The sequence below is a fragment of the Gopherus flavomarginatus genome, chromosome 4 (assembly GCF_025201925.1).
Source record: "Gopherus flavomarginatus isolate rGopFla2 chromosome 4, rGopFla2.mat.asm, whole genome shotgun sequence".
Lineage (NCBI taxonomy): Eukaryota > Metazoa > Chordata > Testudines > Testudinidae > Gopherus > Gopherus flavomarginatus.
Window position 1 is genome coordinate 37697568 of NC_066620.1, and position 22868 is coordinate 37720435.

General features: G+C 42.1%; 1 long non-coding RNA gene across 4 annotated transcripts in view; it reads left to right on the plus strand.

The window, feature by feature from the left end:
• Positions 1-22868, plus strand: part of LOC127050249 (uncharacterized) — an 81963-nt gene that overhangs the window by 7795 nt on the left and 51300 nt on the right. For 2 of the 4 annotated variants that reach the window (XR_007774167.1, XR_007774165.1), the window contains exon 2: positions 6611-7714. The exons of 1 other annotated variant lie outside the window; for it this stretch is intronic. This is a non-coding gene — a long non-coding RNA (uncharacterized LOC127050249). Of the gene's footprint in view, positions 1-6606; positions 7715-22868 lie in introns of all 4 variants that reach the window. One more of the 4 variants, XR_007774168.1, reaches the window with a different exon arrangement.

A 22868-nucleotide genomic window follows, 5' to 3' on the forward strand; every position in this document is an offset into this window, starting at 1 on the left:
AGAGCTGCCTGCAAAGGTGACTTACAGGATGGGTACCTTGGACTTCTTTTGTTCTCTTACCAGGTCAATCAGGAAGAAAATCCTCTGTCAAAATGAAGACAAAGATCTTTACAATGAGCATAAAAAATGAGGAGTGTTCTTGCATAGCCCTCGTCATCCAAGGCAGAATGAGACTAGTAGCTGAAGTTGTGGTGCTAGAATCTGCATCAGGAGATGAGGAGCCTAAGGAGCCAGCACGGCCACTAATTTTCATTGCTGCCAGTTAATCTGAGAGTGAAAGAACAATCTATCATCCCAGAGTGATGGAGGTGGTTAGACCTGATAGCTCACAGGCCCAAGGGGGGAAGAAACAATCACTTCTCTCTAGAAAGGAAGGGATGGACAAGTGATTAAAGCACTAAACTAGCACTCAGGTTCCTGGGTTCAATTCCTGTCAAATCACTTAATGCCTCTTTCACTATTTTACAGAGGGGAAAATAATACATCCCTACTCCACATGGGTGTTGTGGGGATAAATTATTAACATTTGTGGGGTGATGGTACACTTTGGTGATAAGGGCTGTACAAATAGACAGAGATCTTTAAAATAACAAAACAAACAGTGCTTCACCCCTGCCAAAGCTCTTGGCAACTGAGCCAAACAAATACAAAAAAATAACATGGATCCTTTAAAATACAAACACATAGCAATGAACACAAGGCTGAAATAAAAGGAATGAGATATGGAATAAAAGGAATAAGAATAAATGACTGGACAGGAACATCAATGTTAGGTCAGATTTCCAAGTACTCAGCACCAGCGACAAGGGCCAGATTTCTCATTGTGACGCTTCTGGGCAGATTTTTCAAAAGAGCTCAGCACTCAATATATTGAGCTCTTTTGAAATCAAGCAGCTTTAGCTCTTTTGAAAATCTGATCCATGTTGTCCTAACCTGATGGGTTCTGACTTACAAGGCATCCCAAACAAGCTGTTTCATTTTTCTCTCTCTCCTCATTCCCCGAAAATCCAACACATTATTGTCTCCTTCTCACTGTGGAATCCAACTCTGTACTCCTATACAGATGAGAAGATCAGTTGGGGAGGGATGTTCTTGCAAACAGTCTGTTTCCCTCTACTGGAAGTAGCAGAATAGAACAGTTCTAAGATGTCAGCTGATTTGCAAAGCAGCTATAAAACCAAGACTGGAAACTTACAGGAAAGGTGAAACTGCATCTTTTGTGATCAGAGCTCTGAAAATCTGTGCTCCAGAAGGTGGCAGTCTGAGCAAGCAGGAAACTTGTTCTCCAGCAGACATGTGTTCTTTGTTTTTAGTTTCATACAGTTGTGAGGTTTTTCTCATAATCTTTATCTTTCAAAAAAGACCAGCAGCCTGTGTGTTTGACAAATATTTGTATAGTATTGTAAATTCATACAGACTTCAAAATGACCTTTGAGTCAAAACTGGAGCAGATTCCCACATAAAAAGGAATTGGGTTTAGTTACTATTTTTGCGTACAAAACCTGTATAAACAGAAGATATTTAAGTGTATGCCCTAAATACTTCATCTCCAAAACTGAGGCTGGAACAGCATAGCTGCATGTTCTCTTTATTTCGGCTCTTCAAATCTGCTATCAAGGGCCTGATCCGTCTCTCCTTACACAGGCAGAACTGCCATTGACTTCCCAAGCTCCATGAGCCTTAGAGGATCTACAGGAGTGAAGGGGTATCGCTTTGTCTTGGCACAGACTCTGAAGCCTTGGCACCCCTTATTACCAATATTGGTTACCTTCCCTACCCAGGCCATAATCCTGCAAGACACTGAGCAATTCTTGGAAGTGATTAGCATTCAATGGGAGGTGAGGACACTCAGCCCCTCATAGGATCAAGCTCAGAATATCCCTAGGGACACAGTGGGGACACATTGTGTGTAGTGCCGCCACACCTGGCTTGCCTCCAGCTTAGTCCCCTGTGAGGCCCAGGGAATGGGGTAAGGATCTGCACTGAGGAGGCAGCTGGCCTTCTATGGGGGAAAGAGGAGATCTGTACGTTGTAGGTCTCCTCCTTGTGTAGCTCTCCAGGGCTATTATTAAAACCTTTATACAGAACAGCTCTTTTGGAGCTGGGGTCTGCTAGTTTGCAATGAGGGTCTGTTTCCAAGACAGAGCAATGTGTTTGCTTGGCTAAGCTGACAAGGAAACCTAAATATATAACAATATAAATAAAAGGGAAAATATAATAAATACATCAGGCCTGTTTTTCATTTACATTATGAGGTCCCTTGACTCTAAAGGGAATTTACAGCTGTTGTAAATGTAATTTATGCCCACTTTAAGGCCCCTTTGTGCTATCTGGATGGTGGAAAAGGACCTTGGTGTGAATGAAGATTAAAATTGGTACGACGCTTTTGGAAACGGCTTATAACAGAGCAGAAGTGCCAATGTGGCTATTTCTGTTTCAGGGCTGCACTTTTTTTTTAAACGAAATATTAATTTCTTAGTAAATTATTCCCAAAACTAGAAGCCTTAAAAGAGACTTTCTATGCTTTTTCTCTTTGAAAGTAACAATTTGCAACTTTTAATTTTTCAGTGGAGTCCCCAAGAGACAATTTGGATCTCACGCTGATGTCATTCCATTGATATATATATATATATATATATATATATATATATATATTTCCTTTTCTTTGAGTGACTTTGATTTGACACTGCTGTAACTGAGGTCAGGCTATAGCCTTACATATGATATGACTTGCTAGGTCCACGTCTTTGACTCAAAGTTGAAAGCTGGATTTTTGTTCAATCTCTAATAGTATTAGCAGTAGGGCTGTCAAGTGATTAAAAAATTAATTGTGATTAACTGCACTGTTAATAATATAATACCATTTATTAAAATATTTTGGATGTTTTCTACATTTACAAATATATTGTATTCTGTGTTGTAATTGAAATCAAAGTGCACAGTGCTCACTTTATATATATTTTTATTACAAGTATTTGCAAGGTAAAACAAAAGGAAGTACTGCAGTGCAATCTCTTTATGATGAAAGTTGAATTTACAAATGTAGAATTATGTAAAAAAGTGCATTCCAAAATAAACCATTGCAAAATTTTAGAGCCTGCAAGTCCACTCAGTCCTACTTTTTGCTCAGCCAATCACTCAGGCAAACAAGTTTGTTTACGTTTTGCAGGATATTCTGCTGCCCGCTTCTTGTTTACAATGTCACCTGAAAGTGAGAACAAGCGTTCTTGTGGCACTGTTGTAGCCGGCATCTTAAGATATTTATGTGCCAGATGCTCTAAAGCAGGGGTTCTCAAACTGGGGGTCGGGACACCCCAGGGGTTTATGAGGTTATTATATGGGGGGTCGCAAGCTGTCAGCCTCCACCTCAAACCCCGTTTTGCCTCTAGCATTTATAATAGTATTAAATATATAAAATTTATAAAGGGGGGTTGCACTCAGAGGTTTGCTATGTGAAAGAGGTCACCAGTACAAAAGTTTTAAGAACCATATGTCCCTTCATGCTTCAAACACCATTCTGATGATGGGTTCTCTTTGATAATGATCCAAAGCAGTGCAGACCGACTCATGTTCATTTTCATCATCTGAGTCAGATGCCACCAGCAGAATGCTGATTTTCAATTTTGGTGTTTCAGATTCTGTAGTTCCCACATCGGAGTGTTGCTCTTTTAAGACTTCTTCTGAAAGCATGCTCCACGCTTCATCCCTCTCAGATTTTGGATGGTACTTCAGATTCTTAAACATTGGGTTGAGTGCTGTAGCTATCTTTAGAAATCTCACATTGGTACCTTGCGTTATGTCAAATCTGCAGTGAAAGTGTTCTTAAAATGAACAACATTTACTGGGTCATCATCCAAGACTGCTATAACATGAAATATATGGCAGAATGTGGGTAAAACAGAACAGGGGACATACAATTCTCCCCCAAGGAGTTCAGTCACAAATTTAATTAACATGTTATTTTTTTTAACGAGTGTCATCAGCATGGAACTATGTCCTCTGGAATGGTGGCCAAAGCATGAAGGGGCATATGAATGTTTAGCATATCTGGCACGTAAATACCTTGCAATTCCGGCTATAAAAGTGCCTTGCAAATGGCTGTTCTCACCTTCTGGTGACATTGTAACTAAGAAGAGGGCAGCATGATCTCCAGTAAATCTAAACAAACTTGTTTGTCTTAGCAATTGGCTTAACAAGAAGTAGGACTGAGTGGACTTGTAGGCTCTGAAGTTTTACTTTGTTTTGTTTTTGAGTGCAGTTATATCAGAAAAAAAATCTACATTTGTAAGTTGCATTTTCACGGCAAAGAGATTGCACTACAATGCTTGTAAGAGGTGAATTGAAAAATACTATTTCTTTTGTTTACAACTATTTGCACTGTAAAAATAATAAAAAATAATATACATCTTGATTTCAATTACAAAAAATACAATACATATGCGAATATAGAAAAACATCCAAAATATTTAATACATTTCAATTGGTGTTTTATTGTTTAACAGTGTGATTAATCACAATTAATTTTTTTGAGTTAATCATGTGAGTTAACTGTGATTGACAGCCCTAATGAGCAGTTGAATCACATGGTGGTGGTATTTCAAACTACCTCCAGATCAATAAGAAACCTGTATATTAATCTGCAGAAGGAAGGTTAGAAGCTTCAGCTATTTTAATTCAGAACTTCAATTTGGAAGAACAGAGCATATTTGCTGAAGAAAGGCCACAATTTTTTGCTGTGTTCCAATGTGGTCAACCTTGTGGAGGACTTGCATTAGTGGATAAATCACAGGGAAGCCAGCAGGACATAGATGGACAAGGGGTTTAATGTTCCAGTTAAAATAACTACATTACAAAGAAACTCAGAATGTAGGACCAGTTTGATATGTTATTCAATTGGCATAATTTCCAAGGTCTTTTAAGACAGTCCTGGTTTGTGAATGATGATTTTTTTTAATTTAAAATGAAAGTGGTTAAATGGTCTGAATTGCTTGTGAAATGATGCAGTTCTCACTCTCCCAGTTCCTTCTGGCTTGGTATATTGTAGGTTCCCATGCTGTTTCCAGAGGATGGCAAGTTTCCCCAGCTATCTCAGGAGGCACTTGGCAGGGGAAAAAAACATCTCACTTGTGTTGCAAAGTTCTGTTTTTAAAATGGAGAAGGTTTTTTTTAAAACAAAAAAATCAAATCTACTTTGGAAAATTCTTGCTTTGCTCTCGTAATGCTTGGACTAAAAATTGAGTCATCAGTTTCACTTTCTTTTGTGGGAGCATAATACTCCAATGTTTGGGTTGCAAACTCTAAAAGGAAACGTTTAAATGAAGGCAAACTGTTTTCACTGGCATTTCAGACAATCATGAAAACATCTGTTTTCAGTTTTATAATGCCTCCTTTTATTTATTTATTTTAAACCAAATTTTATTATTTGTATTCTGGTTGGTAGTACCTGGTAGCTCTAGCCAGTGACCACGATCCCATTTACCTAGGCACTATACAAACACAGAACAAAAAATCTGTCCCTATCCCCAAGGATTTTGAGACTAAACGACCAGACAAAGTCCCTTTTACACACACACACACACACACACACTCAAAGTGTAGCCCAACTGAGAATTACTAAACAGAAACACGTGACATGAAAGAACGTAAACAAAATAAAATCTAAAACAATCCGTTTGGAAATAAATGCTTTGAACAGAGAAGATAAGCAAGGTAAGCAATGGAATGTTACACTTTATACAAATATAGAAGTTTTGAAATAGACCTGGAGTCTTATTTGCTTTGAATCTCTGTTGCAAAGATGTTGGATCAAAGCTTATCCCTCTAATGCAAAATAAATTGTATTAAATATAATTATATGCCACTCACAAAGATTCAAAGACAGATCTCATCAGCCATACAAATATCTAGGTACGTGCATTACTGGTTTGTCCCAGGGTTGGGAAACAATTAATTTAATTTAATAACTCGGTGAGCGGATGGTGTTTTCATTAATTTTATGAAAAAAACTCAATTACCAGTTCATAAGGAGTCTGATCAAAAACCTGTACAAGTCAGTGGAAGTCTTTCTACTGATTTCAGTGGGCTTTAGATCAGGCCCAAAATACACAGTAATCCTTCCCCCCACAACACGCCTAGGCAATATAATAATGCATCCTCCTTTCCTCATTCTAATATATGGGAAAATTACACCTTCTAGTTCCTGCTAATTTTGAAGCAAGAGCCTCACTGCCATTATCAGAGGATCTCTAGTAGTATGTTAATGAAGCAATGAGACATGACAGGTTGTGTACTGTGGTCTAATAATGTGCCTTGGAGGTTAATAGCACCTGGCCCTTGTCTTCATGTACAAAGTGACTATGAGCAGCTAACTGTCCAAGTATATCGTTATTAGCCCTTGATCTACTCTGGCCTGTCTTCTTGCAGTGATGGAAAACTCGTGTATATAGTTAAAAAAGACAATGCAATCCTTTCACTTCTCAGCCCAGGTGCAAGATCATTTTTAAGGGGACTAATTACAAAGTATTTGATTATGGCAATGAAAAACGATTAGCACATTTAAGAAGAACAGTTTGAAAATGGTCTTTTTGTTTTGGTTTTTCCCTGAAGGAAGCAGATAAACAGCTATCCTGTAACTGTGGGCAAAAGTCCGGGGGAGAATGAGAAGCTTTCCACTACACTTAGGGTCCTAGCTTTGTCCTGTCATTGGGAGAGTGCAAGAAGGATAGCTGGGGAGGAGGCTGATCACTGCATGCCCTCGTCTACCCTCCATGGCAACCAGCAGAAGTAACTGACTACAGAGAGAAGCATATGTTCTGTTCAGCTAAAGGATTATACAGTGGCCACACAACCTGGCTTCATGCTGGGAGTTTGGAGATGCTCTATGAAATCTGATGATCTCTGAATAAATTAAGTCTTCCAGATAGCACAATCTGCTGATGGAAAGCAGTGCATAATTTTAGCATACCTGAGCTAAGCAAAAACTCAGGTGCTCGAAAGCAAGCAGCATGTGTGGTTTCCTTGGATGACAGTTCAAAACTCTCTCAGAATCCTTGTACTGAATCAGAGATGAGAAAACTGAAGTGATCTGCTTCCTGCCACAATATTGGCCCTAAACCTATTCTGCATTAGTATGAAATGAAGCTCTGCCTACATGTGCGGCTATAGACAATTGAAACACTACCCACGAATGAGGAACTGACTGACGTTCCAGTCCAGTGAGTTGCTGAGCTTCACTTGTTGGTGTTCAGCCCCTTGCAGGAAAGGGCCATAAAGGCTGGGTCTTTTTCTCCTTAACTCCTAACATTTCCACTGAGTCTTGATGGAAAAAGAAGGGCAAGACCTGCACCCCAAATATGTCTGATGTGCTTGTCTGACTTTAAAAGATTCAAATTTCTGTTACAATTCAATTCCAGCAATGCCCCTCTGCCATGTACATTGGCCAAACCGGACAGTCTCTATGCAAAAGAATTAATGGACACAAATCTGACATCAGGAATCAGAACACTCAAAAACCAGTAGTAGAACACTTCAGCCTGTCTGGTCATTCAATGACAGACCTGTGGGTGGCAATTTTGCAACAGAAAAGCTTCAAAAACAGACTCCAATGAGAAACTACTGATCTGGAATTGATATACAAACTAGATACAATCATCCTAGGCTTGAATAGGGGCTGGGCATGGCTGAGCCATTACAAAAATTGACTCTATCTCCCCTTGTAAGTATTCTCACACTTCTTATCAAACTGTCTGTAGTGGGCTATCTTGATTATCACTTCAAAAGTTTTTTTTCTTTTACTTAATTGGCCTCTCAGAGTTGGTAAAACAACTCCCACCTTTTCATGCTTTCTGTATGTGTATATATAACTCCTCAATATATTTCCATTCTGTGCATCCGAAGAAGTGGACTGTAGCCCACGAAAGCTTATGTTCAAATAAATTTGTTAGTCTCTAAGGTGCCACAAGTACTCCTGTTCTTGTTACAATTCAATGTGTCAAGTGACTGCTTCAGCAACTGACAAAACCTAGCTGCTTAACTGAGGAGGCCTTCCAACAGAGGTGGAGTGGAGATGTTCCCAGTATTTGTGGGGGTATGGGTGAGTAGACTGTAAAGACAGGTACTTGCCTAGCTAGGATGGTCTCTTGTACTGTATCTTTCACTTAATAACACAACTGGAACACTGAGATCCTCTTTCATAGCTGCCATGGTAAAGGACCCTTCATGGAGAATACCCTGCCAGCAGGGCAATTGCAGCTTGTGTGTGTCTGCTAACAGCAACAGTGGTGGTATCACAGGGAGAGAAGCAGTCACTTGAATAGGCAGGTTATTTGAGGGTTCATAGGTCAAAACCAAGACCATAAAGCCCATCCAGAAATTAACGGAAAGTCAATTCAGATCACAGAGCACTAGTATTGTATTTACTCGATCATAAGAAAGTTCGTTTATGTCATAAACAGATAGCTAAGGGTTAATGTCTCTTTCACCTGGAAAGGAGTAACCTGAAACACCTGACCAGAGGACCAATTAGGAAACAAGACTTTTTCAAATCTGGGTGGAGGGAAGTTTTGGGTGTGAGTTCTTTGTTCTTTGTCTTGTGTCTGACCCTCTCGGCTATGAGAGTGATTTTTCTATCTCCTGGCTTTCTAATCTTCTGTTTCCAAGTTGTAAGTACAAAAATAGTAAGACAATAAGGTTTATATTGTTTTCTTTTTGTATTTACATGTGTATAGTTGCTGGAATGTGTTAAATTGTATTCTTTTTGGATAAGTCTGTTTATTCATTTTTTTCTTTTAAGCAAATAACCCTGTATTTGTCACCTTAATACAGAGAGACCATTTTTATGTCCTTTTCTTTCTTTTTATATAAAGCTTTCTTTTTAAGACCTGTTGGAGTTTTTCTTTAGTGGGGACTCCAGGGAATTGAGTCTGCAGCTCACCAGGGAATTGGTGGGAGGAAGAAGTCAGGGGGAAAATCTCTTTGTGTTAGATTTACTAAGCCTGACTTTGCATACCCTCTGGGTGAGGGGGGAAGTACTTGTGTTTCCAGGACTGGAAACAGGGAGGGACGCTAAGGTCCAGATCTGGGAAAAATGTTATGACAGTTTATAAGCCAACCCCCCTACAAGATGGGTAAATAAAAATGGAAAATGTTTATGATCCATTCATGAGCCGACCCTATAATTCAGGGGTCAGCAAACTTTTTGGCTTTTGGGCCATCAGGATAAGTCGCTGGGGGGCCGAGATGGTTTGTTTACCTCGAGCCTCCGCAGGCACAGAGTTAAACCTAAGTAAATGAAGTGTCCCGGTGTGCCAGCTGCTTACCCTGACAGACCTGGACAGCAACTGGTGGGGAAATTTTTTTGGGAGGAGAAGCTGGGAGTCAGGGGAGTAACCCCTGTGTCTACCCTCCACATGACCCCACCCCTAGCTCGGGACCCCCACACTCTCCCCATCCCATCTCTTCCCACCTTATCTGGGGAGGGTCAGGGGAGGATGTCTCTAAACTGGCTGGAGCTGCTATGGAAGGCTGGGCAGCGTGGCCACAGCCTCCTCTGGCAGGCCAGACCGGGTGGCACAGCCGCAGCATATTCCAGTGGGCTGGGCCGGGCAGCACGGCTGCAGCATGCTCGGGCTGCGCGGCCGCAGCCTGCTCTGGGGGGCGAGGCTGAGCGGCACGGCTGCAGCCTGCCAGCCCCGGAGCTGCAGCTGCTTTGGAGGCTGGGAGGAGAGCAGTGTGGCCTCACCTCTTCCCTTCTGTCTCTGCTGGCTGTGCTGCCTCTCCTTGCTCCCTCTGTTGGGGGGAGGGGCTGTGTCCCACCTCTCCCTCTCTATACCCATTCATAAGCCAACCCTCTTCTCTGGTGCTTCCCTTTTTTAGTAAAAAAATTTGGCTTATGAACGAGTATATACGGTATATTGTGATGATGTGGTACCTCATAGGCAGTAACTTTCTGCTGTAGCTTCAGTTCCTGAATAGATTAAAGATGAAAACCCGCACAGGGCATGTTGCAGCAGACTGATTTTGAGGTGACAAAGGCACTGATGACGAGCTATGTCCATGTCTGAGAGAGATGGGAGGCAATGTAGTTTGGTTGGTGGGGCACCAGAGTGGGAGTCAGGAAACTTGGATTGTATTCCTGGCTTGGTCATGGACCTGCTGTGTAACTGGGAAACATCACTACACCTTTCTGTGTCTCTGTTTCCTTTCATGTGCATGTAGACCAGGCCTGCACAACATGTGGCCTATGGAGGGGGCAGGGAGGCTAGGGGGTGGTGAGGAGGAGAGTGGTTGGGCAGTGGCGGGGGCACAGGTGAGCTGGCGGCGGGGAGGAGGCTTGAGGAAGCAAGCGGGTGGGCTGTGGTGGGGGGGCAGGTGGAGGGGCAGCTGGCCCCTGCTCACCACCGCTCTGCCTCCTCCCCTGAACACTCTGCCCCGCTTCCTGCGAATCAGCGGTTTGCGCGGGAAGCCTGGGAGGGCAGAGAAGCGGTGCGGTGACTTCGCGCTCAGGCCCAGCAAGGCAGGGACGAAGCCAAGGTGAGCTGGGGAAAGGGGGGGGCGCCTGTGCCGCAGCAGGTAACCCGAGGGGAGGGGGCACAGGGGAACCGCTCCCCACCCCAGCTCACCTCCCCCATCTCTGTCTCCGCCTCCCTGGGCCTGAGTGCGAAGCCGCCACTTGCTTCTCAGCCCTCCGAGGCTTCCCGCGTGAACTGCTGATTTGCGGGAAGCAGAGGGGCTGCGAGCTTGGCCTGACCCGGTGCTCCAGGCGAGCGGCGCGGCAGTAGCACCGCCAGCCAGCTCCAGGCAGTGCAGTAAGGGGGCAGGGAGCGGGGGGAGCGGGTTGGATAGGGAGGGAGGGTGGTCGGGGGGGTGGATAGGGGTTGGGGTGGTCAGAGGGTGGGGAACGGGGTTGAATGGGGGCAAGGGTCCTGGGGTGGTGGCCATCAGGAAGGAGGGGAGGTTGGATGGGGCAGCAGGGGGCAGGGGCAGGGGCAGGGGTAGGGGTTCCAGGGGTGGTCAGGGGACAGGGAGAAGGGGTGGTTGGACAGGGGAAGAAGTCCCAGGCGGAAGGCCACGACCCCTTTGTGGGATGAGGATGGAACTGGTTGTTAAGATTTTGGCAGCTCATCACTGACCCGGGGGGTGGGAGGCTGAGGAGGTGAGCGGGTGGGCAGTGGCGGGGGTGAGTATGCGTGCTGGGGAGGGGGGGCTGAGAAGGCGAGCGGGGGGCAGGTAACCCAGGGGAGTGGGAGTTTGAGGAGGCGAGAGGGCATTGGCGGGAGGGGGCAGGTGAGCTGGCGGCGGGGGAGGAGGGCTGAAGAGGCGAGTGGGCAGGCAGTGGCGGGGGGGCAGGTGAGCCGGTGGGTGGGAGGAGGAGAGCTGAGGAGGCGAGTGGGGGGTGGGGGGCTGAGGAGATGAGCTACGAGTCAGTGGATGACCTGTTCTACTGATCTGATCTGGCTCCCATCCCCTCTCCAAGGGTTGCAGCTGTCTGGAGGTGCTGCCTTCCATGCCTTCCTCAGTCACACCTCATTCATTCAACAAGGCAATTGATTACAAAGAGGGGGGAAGATCTTATTCTACTTCTAGCAAAAAGACATTTTTCTTTAACCTTAATTATACTACCTTAGGGGCTTCCTATAACATATTACCAAGGTTCAATACTGCTGTTTCGGTAGCGCAGCACTGGGGATGGAGGGTTTGTTTCCGTGGGGTGAGCAGTGCTTGGGGGGGGAGTTGTTTCGGGGGGCTGGATGGCGCTAGGGGGGTTGTTTTTGCAGGGCGGGTGCTGCTGGGGGGGTTGTGTGTCGGGGGGCTGAGTGGCACTTGAGGGGGGGTGTTTCAGTGGTGCTGAGGGGGTTCAGCAGGGCTAGAGGGGTTTCGGCCCTTAGCTGTTTTTGTTGGAGTAATATGGCCCTCACCATTTTATGAGTTGTGCAGGCCATTGTAGACTGTAAACTGTCCACACCAGGATTCTCTCTTGCTATGTGTGTGTATGGTGTTTAGCTCAATGGGTCCCTAATTTTGACTGGGACTGCTAGATATTACCATATACAAATTAAGAAGGAGATTGGGGCTGTGGGGAGTCCATCTTGGTCACTTATGAGAACCCTTCATCTATAAGGAGCTGGTGAGCTAACCAGATGCCCGGGCATATCAGACATGTGTCCTCTATAAAAGTAATATTTTGCCAGAATCTTCAAGTTGCTTTTGCCAACCAAGTTGTCTTTGTTCCAGAGATAGTGCCAGAGATAGAGCAACATAGTTATCATAATATACACATACTTGATTCTAGAAAGGTAACTGAATGGGGGGAGGGATAGCTCAGTGGTTTGAGCATTGGCCTGCTAAACCTAGCATTGCAAGTTTAATCCTTGAGGGGGTCATTTAGGAATCAGCAGCAAAAAAAATAGTTGGGGATTGGTCCTGCTTTGAGCAGAGAGTTGGACTAGGTGACTTCCTGAGGTCCCTATGAATTGTAATTTTTAAAAAAAGTATAGCACTAGGTATATAGTCTCCCTAAGAACAGCCATACTGGGTCAAACCAAAGGTCCATCTAGCCCAGTATCCTGACTTCCAATAGTGGTCAACGCCAGGTGTCCCAGAGGGAATGAACAGAACAGGTAATCAAGTGATCCATTCTCATCTTCTGGCAAACAGAGGCTAGGGACACCACCCCTACTCATTCTGGATAACAGCCATTGATGGACCTATCCTCCATTAATTTATCTAGTTCTTTTTTGAACCCTGTTATGGTCTTGGCCTTCACAGCATCCTCTGACAAAGAGTTCTACAGGTTGACTGTGCATTGTGTGAAGAAATATTTCCTTTTGTTCATTTTAAACCTGCTGCCTATTAATTTCATTTGGTGACCCCAAGTTCTTGTGTTATGAAAAGGAGTAAATACCACTTCCTTATTTGCTTTCACCATACCATTCATGATTTAATAGACTTCTATCATGTCCCCCCTTAGTCATCTCTTTTCCAAGCTGAAAAGTCCAAGTCTTATCAATCTCTCCTCATACGGAAGCCATTCCATACCCCTAATCATTTTTGTTTCCCTTTTCTAAACCTTTTCCAATTCCAATATATCTTTTTTGAGATGGGGCGACCACAGCTGCACACAGAATTCAAGATGTGGGTGTACCATGGATTTATGTAGCGGTCTTAATGATTCCCAACATCCTGTTTGCTTTTTTGACTGCTACTGCACATTGGATGGATGTTTTCAGAGAACTGTCAACAATGACTACAAAATCTGCAAGATCTCTTTCTTGCGTTGTAACAGCTAATTTATGAATATGTTGAATAGGACTGGTCCCAGTATAGACCCCTAGGGGACACCACTATTTATCACTCTCCATTCTGAAAACTAACCATCTATATTCCTACTCGTTTTAACCACCTACCAATCCATGAGAGGACCTGCCCTCTTATCCTATGACAGCTTACTTTGCTTGAGAGCCTTTGGTGAGGGACCTTGTCAAAGGCTTTCTGAAAATCTAAGTACACTATATCCACTGGATCCTCCTTGTCCATATGCTTGTTGACCCCCTCAAAGAATTCTAGTAGATTGTGAGGGATGATTTCCCTTTACAAAAACCATGTTGACTTTTCCCCAACAAATTATGTTCATCTATGTGTCTGACAATTTTTTTCTTTACTATTGTTTCAATCAGTTTGCCCGGTACTGAAGTCAGGCTTACTGGCCTGTAATTTCTGAGAACGCTTCTGGAGCCCTTTTTAAAAATTTGCATCACATTAGCTATCTCCAGTCATTTTGGTACAGAAGCTGATCTAAATGATAGGTTACAGACTACAGTTAGTAGTTCTGCAATTTCATATTTGAGTTCTTTCCGAACTCTTGGGTGAATACCATGTGGTCCTGATGACTGATTACTGTTTAGTTTATCAGTTTGTTCCAAAATCTCCTCTAATGACACCTCAATCTGGGACAGTTCCTTAGATTTGTCACCTAAAAAGAATGGTTCAGGTTTGGGAATCTCCCTCTCATCCTCAGCCATGAAGACCGATGCAAAGAATTCATTTAGTTTCTCTGCAATAGCCTTATCATCCTCGAGTGCATCTTTAACATCTCAATCGTCCAGTGTCCCCACTGGTTGTTTAGCAGGTTTCCTGCTTCTGATATACTTAATATTTTTTTTTGCTAAAGTCTTTGGCTAGCTGTTCTTCAAATTATTTTTTGGCCTTCCTAATTATATTTTTACACTTCATTTGCAAATAAAGTACACTTTAGTAAGGTATTGGATAAGCTGAGTGGCATGGGGTACTGCCAACATTTTGTAGGCAAGCAATATTTTAAAAAACATTCAGGAGCATTTTGCTGCACTACATAAGTAGTTGGGAAGAACTGACTAAGCAGCAAAAACAAGCTCTCTGGCTTACTAATTTTGAGGCCACCCAATATGGCTGCATCCCAGGTTTGTGTATGTCTGTCTTGTCAAAGGGGATATAGTCTAATGTAAGGAATACCCTACTGTTACCAGTACAAGCTAGCAGCTCATGGTACCATTCCTTTTTAAGTCATTGTTCAAAATCATAAGTTTAAAACATTTTTAATAGAATAATTAAGATACTGTAAATTCAAAAATAAAGCGAAAGACACTCCAGGCAACCTAACCACATCCTGGTTACTGCTCAGGTATTATACTAATAATGATTATACTGAAACTGATTTTTGGAGCTTCAAAAAGAATGAGTTCACATGAAGTGGAGATAGATGGCATTTGTGAGGGTTACCAGGAAATCCATGTAAAAACCAAGGGCTTGATCCTGTTCCTATTGAAGACAATGGGAACATTGCTGTTGACTTCCGAGGTGCGAGATCAGACTGCCTATGCATTGACTACTAACATGAACCATTTAAATAATTAAGGCAAAATGTCTGCAGTTTTTCTCTCTCTCTCTTTCTCATTCTTTTTTCTAGTGTCTGGACTATCAAATTTTGTTGCAAGCTACCAAACTTGTCTGGCAGCCTGGACAAACACCACACTTGAAAGTGAGTTTATTTGCCTCACATTCTGGATTTTGCAGAAGTTGTTTCTTTCTAAAATAAGTGATTGATATGGGAGGGGCATGGTGCGTGTGGTGGGTCTTTGTGACTTTTTGGTGTGTGCATAGTAGGCATACAGTAGCCTTATATAATGGATAGTGTGGTCCTGCATTGAGCAGAGACTGTGGGCAGGGCTCTGCTCATATGGATCTCATGTAGGATCTGGTCATAGAGAGAACCAGTTCACTAGGGACAAGATTCTGATATGCTGATAGCATTATACTCAAGGCCTTGTCTGAACTTGTACTGCTTTAATTATTTCAGTGCAACCCCCTGGTGTGGACTCTGTCATACCAATGCAAAGGTACTTTACACCAATATATCTAATCCTGTGCAGGACAAGGAATAAATTATCTGGAAAAAGATCCCTTTATATGGGCATAACTGCATCCACATTAGGGGTTAAAACTGTTTAAGTAAAAAATATCAAACTTCTAACCAAAATAGTTATTGACATACACTGTGTGTAGACCAGGCCTTACTCCATATGAGTAGTCTCTGTGCAATGGACCTGATTCTCAGTCACACTAAGGCCTGTTTATAGGCCCCTTGGCAGCCAGAGTGGTGAAAAATTTACATTTACACTCACTTCAAAATCTCTTTTCCCTGCCAGAAAGATGTAAAGCAATCTTACTATAAATGAGAATCCGATTCAAATGGGTCTCTTATGGAGTAAATCACTTCCCAACATAAGTAAGGGTATAAGAATATGGCCCTGAATTATAATTTGGAAAAAAAATTAAGTAAAGGCTCTTACTTTATTATGAGGTATGTGAGAGAAGGGAGGAACATAGCTAAGGGCTTATCTAAATTTAAAAGTTTTACAGCCATAACTATGCTGGTAAGGGGTGTGATTTATTTTATGTATTTATTTTCCTGACGAAGTTTTATTTGTGAAAGTCCTAGGATACAGTTGTACTAGTATAAAGTGCTTTAGATCAGTATAACTTTTTCTCTTCAACAAACTGGAATCTGAAACTAGACTGGAATAAGCACTTTTATAGTGGTGTAACTACATCCACATTATTTGTTTTTCCATTTTAACCATCTTGATATAGTTAAAGTGGCAAGGATTTTAAGAATAGACAAGTCTTTAACATCTCTGCCGGGCCCTTCGCCCTAGCCCCTCACAATTTGTTGTTATATATAATGTTATTATGAACTTTTTATCAGTTTGATTTTTTTTTCTTCCTTCCAATGAAATAACTTGTACATTTCACTGTGATTGTTTAAATTGAAAGCTGAAGCCTGGTACTTTTTTTTTTTTTCCCACGAGAACCTCTCATTTTGTGGTTGCTTGAGGAAGTTGACTTTAGCAATTTAAGATGAAGCAGCGGTTTATTTAGAAAGAAACAGTGGCCGTTAACATATTTAGGCATCTTTTTTTGTTAACAGGTGCAAGAGCTGTCTAATCACATGATGGCTACAGGAAACCTATTAACCATAGTGTTCAGGTTAGAGATAGGTCACACAGATAACTTAACCTTCTGGTATTGTTATCTTAGAAATTTTGCTGTATCTTTTTTTTTCTTGTACTTCAGTGGCTATATAGAAAATCTTACTATCTTCAATCTCTAGATTGTGTTATGTGTATGACTTCGATAACAGAAAGTTGGTGACAAAAAGCAGTGACACTCAGCCTGACCCTAACCTTGCGGAGCTCTATTTGGGAACTGGAACAGTGGCGTGAGGTTAAGCGGATGTCAGCATTAAATCTGAATTTCTATGCTTTTGCTGGTTTTATGTCACAGGCTCCAATCCTTGCTTAAATGTAGCCTTGTTTTATAAATTAAGCAGCTTGGAAGCATGTCAGTGCATGGCATTTTTTTGAAGCCATTAGTCTGTCGTTCAGGACATCTCTGACAGCTGTAAAAGTCTCATTTAGGACTATGGCCTGGCTTACTTGGGGCTAAAACCTCTGTTTTCCAACAAAATCTTCACCTACTATTCCAGACTGCCATGCAGGGGGCTATCCTGACCCAGCAGTCCCATAACGGTACATCTGAGATACAGAGCTGGCATTGACAAATGAAATTTCACTTGTCATCTTCAGAATGTAAACCTTATCCTGAAGCATTAGAGACCCCAGAACAACAACATTGTATTAGTGTGTTAACAGGGCCTATCTCTCTAATTAAAATATATATATTTTAAATCATATCTGATATAACTGAGGGTGTTCCTGTAGTCTATACAAACATCTAATGATATTTTTAAATCTTACTGAGCTCTTGGCTTCAGTGTGGACTAATGTTCCTCTGCTTAGGGTGCTAATCTGGGATTTAAAAGACTGGGGTTCTGTTCCCTGTTCCACCACAGGAGTCTTATGTTATTTTGGCAAGTAATTTCATCTCTCTCTACCTGTTTCCTATCTGTAAAATGGGGATGATCGTACTTCCCTAACTCAACAGAGTGTTGGAGAAATATATTAATGATTGTGAAGCACTCCCATACTATTGTAATGGAGGCCATATAAGTACAATAGACAGTGATATCACATTGCAATGAGTTCTGTATGTTCCTTTTTTTAAGACAATGCAAAAGTATTTCCTTTGATCAGTTTTACAGTTTTGTAGCTTTTTAATTTCACTGAATTTCCCTCCCCCCCAATCCTCTTGTATTCTGAGGGGTAAACAACAAGCAACAATGTACCTTCTCTCAATCATCCATTATTTTGTATGCTTCTGTCATGACACAAGTTACTTGTCTCCTCTCTAACTGATTACTGTCAGTCTTTTTCAATCTCTTCCTGGTTTTTCTGTGTCTCAAAGAATACTAAGAGATGAAAGCAGGATTTTCCTTTATAAAAACCATGCTCTTTGTCCTTATCTTATTGCATTCCTCTTGTAGCTTTATAACTCTGTTTTAACAAACTTTTCAATACTGAATAAGGTTTACTGGTCTGAAATTCCTAGGATCACTGCCAATACCATTCTTAAAAACAGTTCTAGCTAGTAGGCCCAGTGGCCTAATGGATAAGGCATTGGTTTCCTAAGTCAGGAATTGTGGACTCAAGTCACATCTGAAGTAAAACATTATTCTCTCACTGACAATCTTAAATCAAGAGTGGATGTTTTTCTAGAAGTTCTGCTCTAGAAATTATTTTGGAAGTTCTATGGCTGGTGTTAAACAGGAGGTTATATTAGATGATCACCGTGGTCCCCTCTGCTCTTGGAATGTATGAAAAACTGCTACCCTCTAGTTCTCAAGTATATAAGCTGATTCTGATGAGCAATTGGATATTTTTATTAGCAGTTCAGCCACTCCATTCTTATGTTCTTTTAAAACAGTTGAGTGTGCATCTTCTGGGCCTAGTGCTGACTTGATGCTGTTAGGTTTTCAATTTATTCTAACACCGCCTTTATCCCTGGCAGGTGCGTTTGAAAAAAGTAGATCCAAGGTAGGAATCACCCCAAAATCCTCTAGTGAAAACTGATGCAAAGTATTTAGCTCTGTGTCTTTCTTTGCTTGAAGCCACAAAAAATCTTATCACTTTCCCCAAATTTTTTGTTATATGGTTCTATGAGGAATCAGGATTATAACCTAGAGAAGACCTAACAGTCAGAACACATTATTTCCATAGCACAAGTCTTCTGATCACATTTGAACCAGTTGGGTGCTCTAACTGAAAATATCCTTGAGGAAATGCTACAGACTGAAACCAAGGTATCAGAAGATTCTGACACTATTCTAGATGTGAAAATATTGCAGACTGAAGCAGATAATATGTGGGAAGAAAATAATGTGCATTGCAGAATGAGTCCAAAATTTTCTTGCACTCAATACAACATTAAATAAAGCAATAGCAGAAGCAAAGACATTGGACAAAGTAACAGTTCCCAATGGATAGGAAACCAACTTCCCTAGACAGTGACTCAGGATTTTGGCTGATCTGAATAACTTTCACAAGGTTTCATCTGCCACTTAATTCTAACCTTCTCTTGTAGCTTCCTTGAGAAGTGTCTGCTCAATGAGAGAATCTAGAGATGGAAAAGACCTATTACAGTTGATCATTTAGACCTTCCTTTTGCGAATTGTCTTACTCTGTGACCAAGGGAGAAAATGGTAGGGTAGAACTAGGTATTATTCCTGACTCTGACATGAACTTGCTGGGGGATCCTGGAAGGAAATCACTTAACTACTTTATACCTCAGTTTCTCCAGTTGTACAATGGAAGTAATATTTACTTATACATAGTCATTATTTGGTGTGTATTAAGTGCTCGGAGATCCTTGGATGAAAGGCTCAGTGTGTATGTATTATTTCTGATCTTAATCTTGCTTTCACCTTGTTTATTATTCACAGTACATCTTCATAACTTGTGAAGGCATTATACTTTTCAAGTCTGTAATTGTTAATTCCTGCTCCTGCTATGCAATTGTCAGACTAGAAGAAGGAGTCCTTTTTAAAGCTATTTTCCGATGATACACATCTACATTACATAAACAATGACAGTGCCTTTTGGTATAAATATTAAAGAAACACCACAGAATAGAAACACTGAGATCATGGTCACACCCACATTTCTACTCATAAAAAAAACCATGTGACCACTTCATAATAAGCATCATATTTCAAAATGTTCTGTCCCTTAAGGCTGTCTCCTCTGCCTGCTTATTGCTTTTACTAATTATTTCAAACATACAATCCTCCATATGGAAGTCAGATATTTTAGTCATAACAAAACTAAAAGTTATTTTCTTTGGAACAGAAGTGTTCCTCATTGTCACACTGTGATAGAGTAGTCAGTCAACAGGTACCATTTAGAGGAAATCACACACTGTCTTCTCAAGGAAGCTAGACCTTTCACGTCTCCCCCACTTCTGTCTAGTTGTGGAATGACAATTAGGCCCTGGTTCAGCAAGGTACTGAAGCATGTCCTTGATGTTAACAGAACCAGACACAGTTAAAGCTGGGAATTAATTGGGGCATTAATATCTTAAAGGATACCATTTTCTCCCTCAGCCACAGAGTAAGACAATTGACAGAAGGAAGGCCTAAATCAGGGATTGGCAACCTTTCAGAAGTGATGTGCCCAGGGCCAGCTCCAGGCACCAGCCGACCAAGCACGTGCTTGGGGCAGCACCTTGGGGCAGGGCAGTGCTTGATTTTTTTTTTTTTTGGTTCGGCGGGGCAGCACTGGAGGGTTTTTTTTGTTTTTTGTTTTGGCGCGGCGCTGAGGGGGTGGCGCTGAGGGGGGCGGGGATTTGGGCAGCGTGGCACTGGTGCTCAGGGAGGCAGGGCTAAGGGCAGCGTGGCGCTCGAGTGGGTGGTTTCGGCAGTGCGGTGCTCATGGGGGGGGTGTTACGGCAGCGCTCTTTTTGTTTGCTTGGGGCGGCCAAAAAGTTAGAGCCAGCCCTGGGTGTGCTGAGTCTTCATTTATTCACTCTAATTTGAGGTTTTGCGTGCCACTAATACATTTTAACATTTTTAGAAGGTCTCTTTCTATAAGTCTATAATCTATAACTAAACTATTGTTGTATGTAAAGTAAATAAGGCTTTTAAAATGTTTAAGAAGCTTCATTTAAAATTAAATTAAAATGCAGAGCAGAGCTTCCTGGACCGGTGGTCAGGACCAAGGTAGTGTGAGTGCCACTGAAAATCAGCTTGCGTGCTGCCTTTGGCACGCGTGCCATAGGTTGCCTACCCCTCGTCTAAATGATCAGCTATAATAGATCTTTTCCATCTCCAGATTCCCTCATTGAGCAAACCCTTCTCAAGGAAGCTATAAGAGAATATTAGAATTAAGTGGCAGATAAAACCTTGTGGCAGTTATTCAGACCAACAAAAATCCTGAGTCACGATGGCTTACTCTTCCTAGTTGGGGGAGAGGTGCTGGGTGAAAGCTGAGTCACCTGAAAAACTGGTTTGGGCAGATGCTCTAAGAGATCTGATGGGGGTTCCTTTCCTATAAAAGCTCCCTTGAAAAAAGAAGATGCAGAGACACAATGGTGATGGATATCTTGGATTGGACATATGACCACAATTAACAAAGAAATGCTCAGTCTTGGAAAAAATACAGGGAGCCTAGATAGAGACCCAATTTCTGAGCGGTAATTCAGGTGAAAGAAATCATTCTGCCTGCTTGTAGTTCTATTCAACTGCATAACACAAGGTTCTTGCCCACCCAGCAATATTTTAATAATATCAGTCTGAAGCATATTTGTTTGCTTTGCCTTTCTATTTTATGGTTATTTCTCTTTATTCTTTCTGATAAACTTGATCTAGATTATGGCAAATGTTAAGTGTGAAATAATCTACACTCCAATGTGCCTGAGGGAGAGAAACCAGAACACTGACTTCAGAGGAGATAAAAGCTGGTGTGCAGTCAAAACTATGGGAACTGCAGGGTCAGTCCCAGCCTGATGCTGAAAAGAAGCTGGCATAGTCGACCATGGAGGAGGGGGAATACTTAAGGTCTGGAAGGTGTTTTTTGTGGCTAGGGCTTGCAACTCTGGACCAGATTCTATGCTGTTGCAACTTCACTGAAGTCAGTGGAGTTATACCAGAAAAGGATTTGGTCCAACATGTCTAACCCAATTAGAGATTCTGTCCGGTAGATGAAGGTTCATAGGAGAAACTAAATGAGTGCCTGCTAATAGTCTAGCTTCAGTGGCTCATGGTGATTGTGTTTGGTACCAGAGGTCTGATGCACATCCTCTCCAAAGAGGTTTCACAGCTGTTACGATTTAGGTCTAGTAGGAAGGTTTTCTACTTGCATTCCTAGTTGCAAACCAGGACTGTATGTACAGAATGCTGGAAATGAAAGAGCACAGCATAAAGTGAGGCTCATGCCAATGTCTGACCTAGGCAGTTGAGAGTACTGCCTATATGAAAGGGGGATAATTGTGTTCTTAGCAATAGCTCAAGTCAAATGTTCAAGAAGTTGCTTCTATAAATCTTTGACACCTTTTTTTGCTGAGTGGTGAATCGTGTCAAAATAAGTTGCATGTTACTGTCAGAATGATATTGTTGTATCAGTCATGAAAGAAAAGCAGAAGTTTGTCTTTAGAAGCTAAGAGGGTTCTGAAGCTGATAGAAAAATACCTCCTGGGATTCACACTTGGCAGCAAAGGTCATTAGGAGTGCTAGCTGGATCTGCTTCCAGATAGTCTTGCTCTGGATTATGGGAATTTATTCGAGAGGGTTTTCTCCTCCTCATTGTCACTCAGGTTATGAGCACACTGGTTGCTAACAACTTTGGAGCCAGGGGTAGGGTAGGAGGGGAGAAGCACTTGTGACTTTCTGCAATGAGTATTTACAACAGGTACTGAAGTAAAGGGGTGGGAATGGGAATGTAGGACAGGACACAGGAAACTCACCTGGGTCCATGATTTCTTGAGGCCCAGTTACTTTGGGTAAATATAGGGCCAGCCTGGGACAACTCAGGGATTTGAAGGTGCAGTTTGCTTTGGAAGTATAGCTTTTGAAAGTTTCCTGTAAATAGCAATGTATCTCACGGGGAACATTTTTCACAGGGCTTCTAGCCCTGTATTTTAAGTACCCTGATCTGTGCACCAAAACAGCAGGGATGAATTCAGAAGGCATTGTTGAAAATTTGGCTGCATTGGCAGAAGATAGGAAGAGTTGATGGGACTTTTTTCCTGCCATGCTTGAAAACCCTCCATGGAACAGAGCTGTGTGTGTGTGTGTCTCAGTGTGTATTGGGCGCAGAAGTTATGTGGTGCAAGGAAAAAGAAAATTACTAATTCATGTTGTGTGGTTTCAGAGTGGTAGCTGTGTTAGTCTGCATCAGCAAAAAGAACGAGGAGTACTTGTGGCACCTTAGTTATTTGAGCAT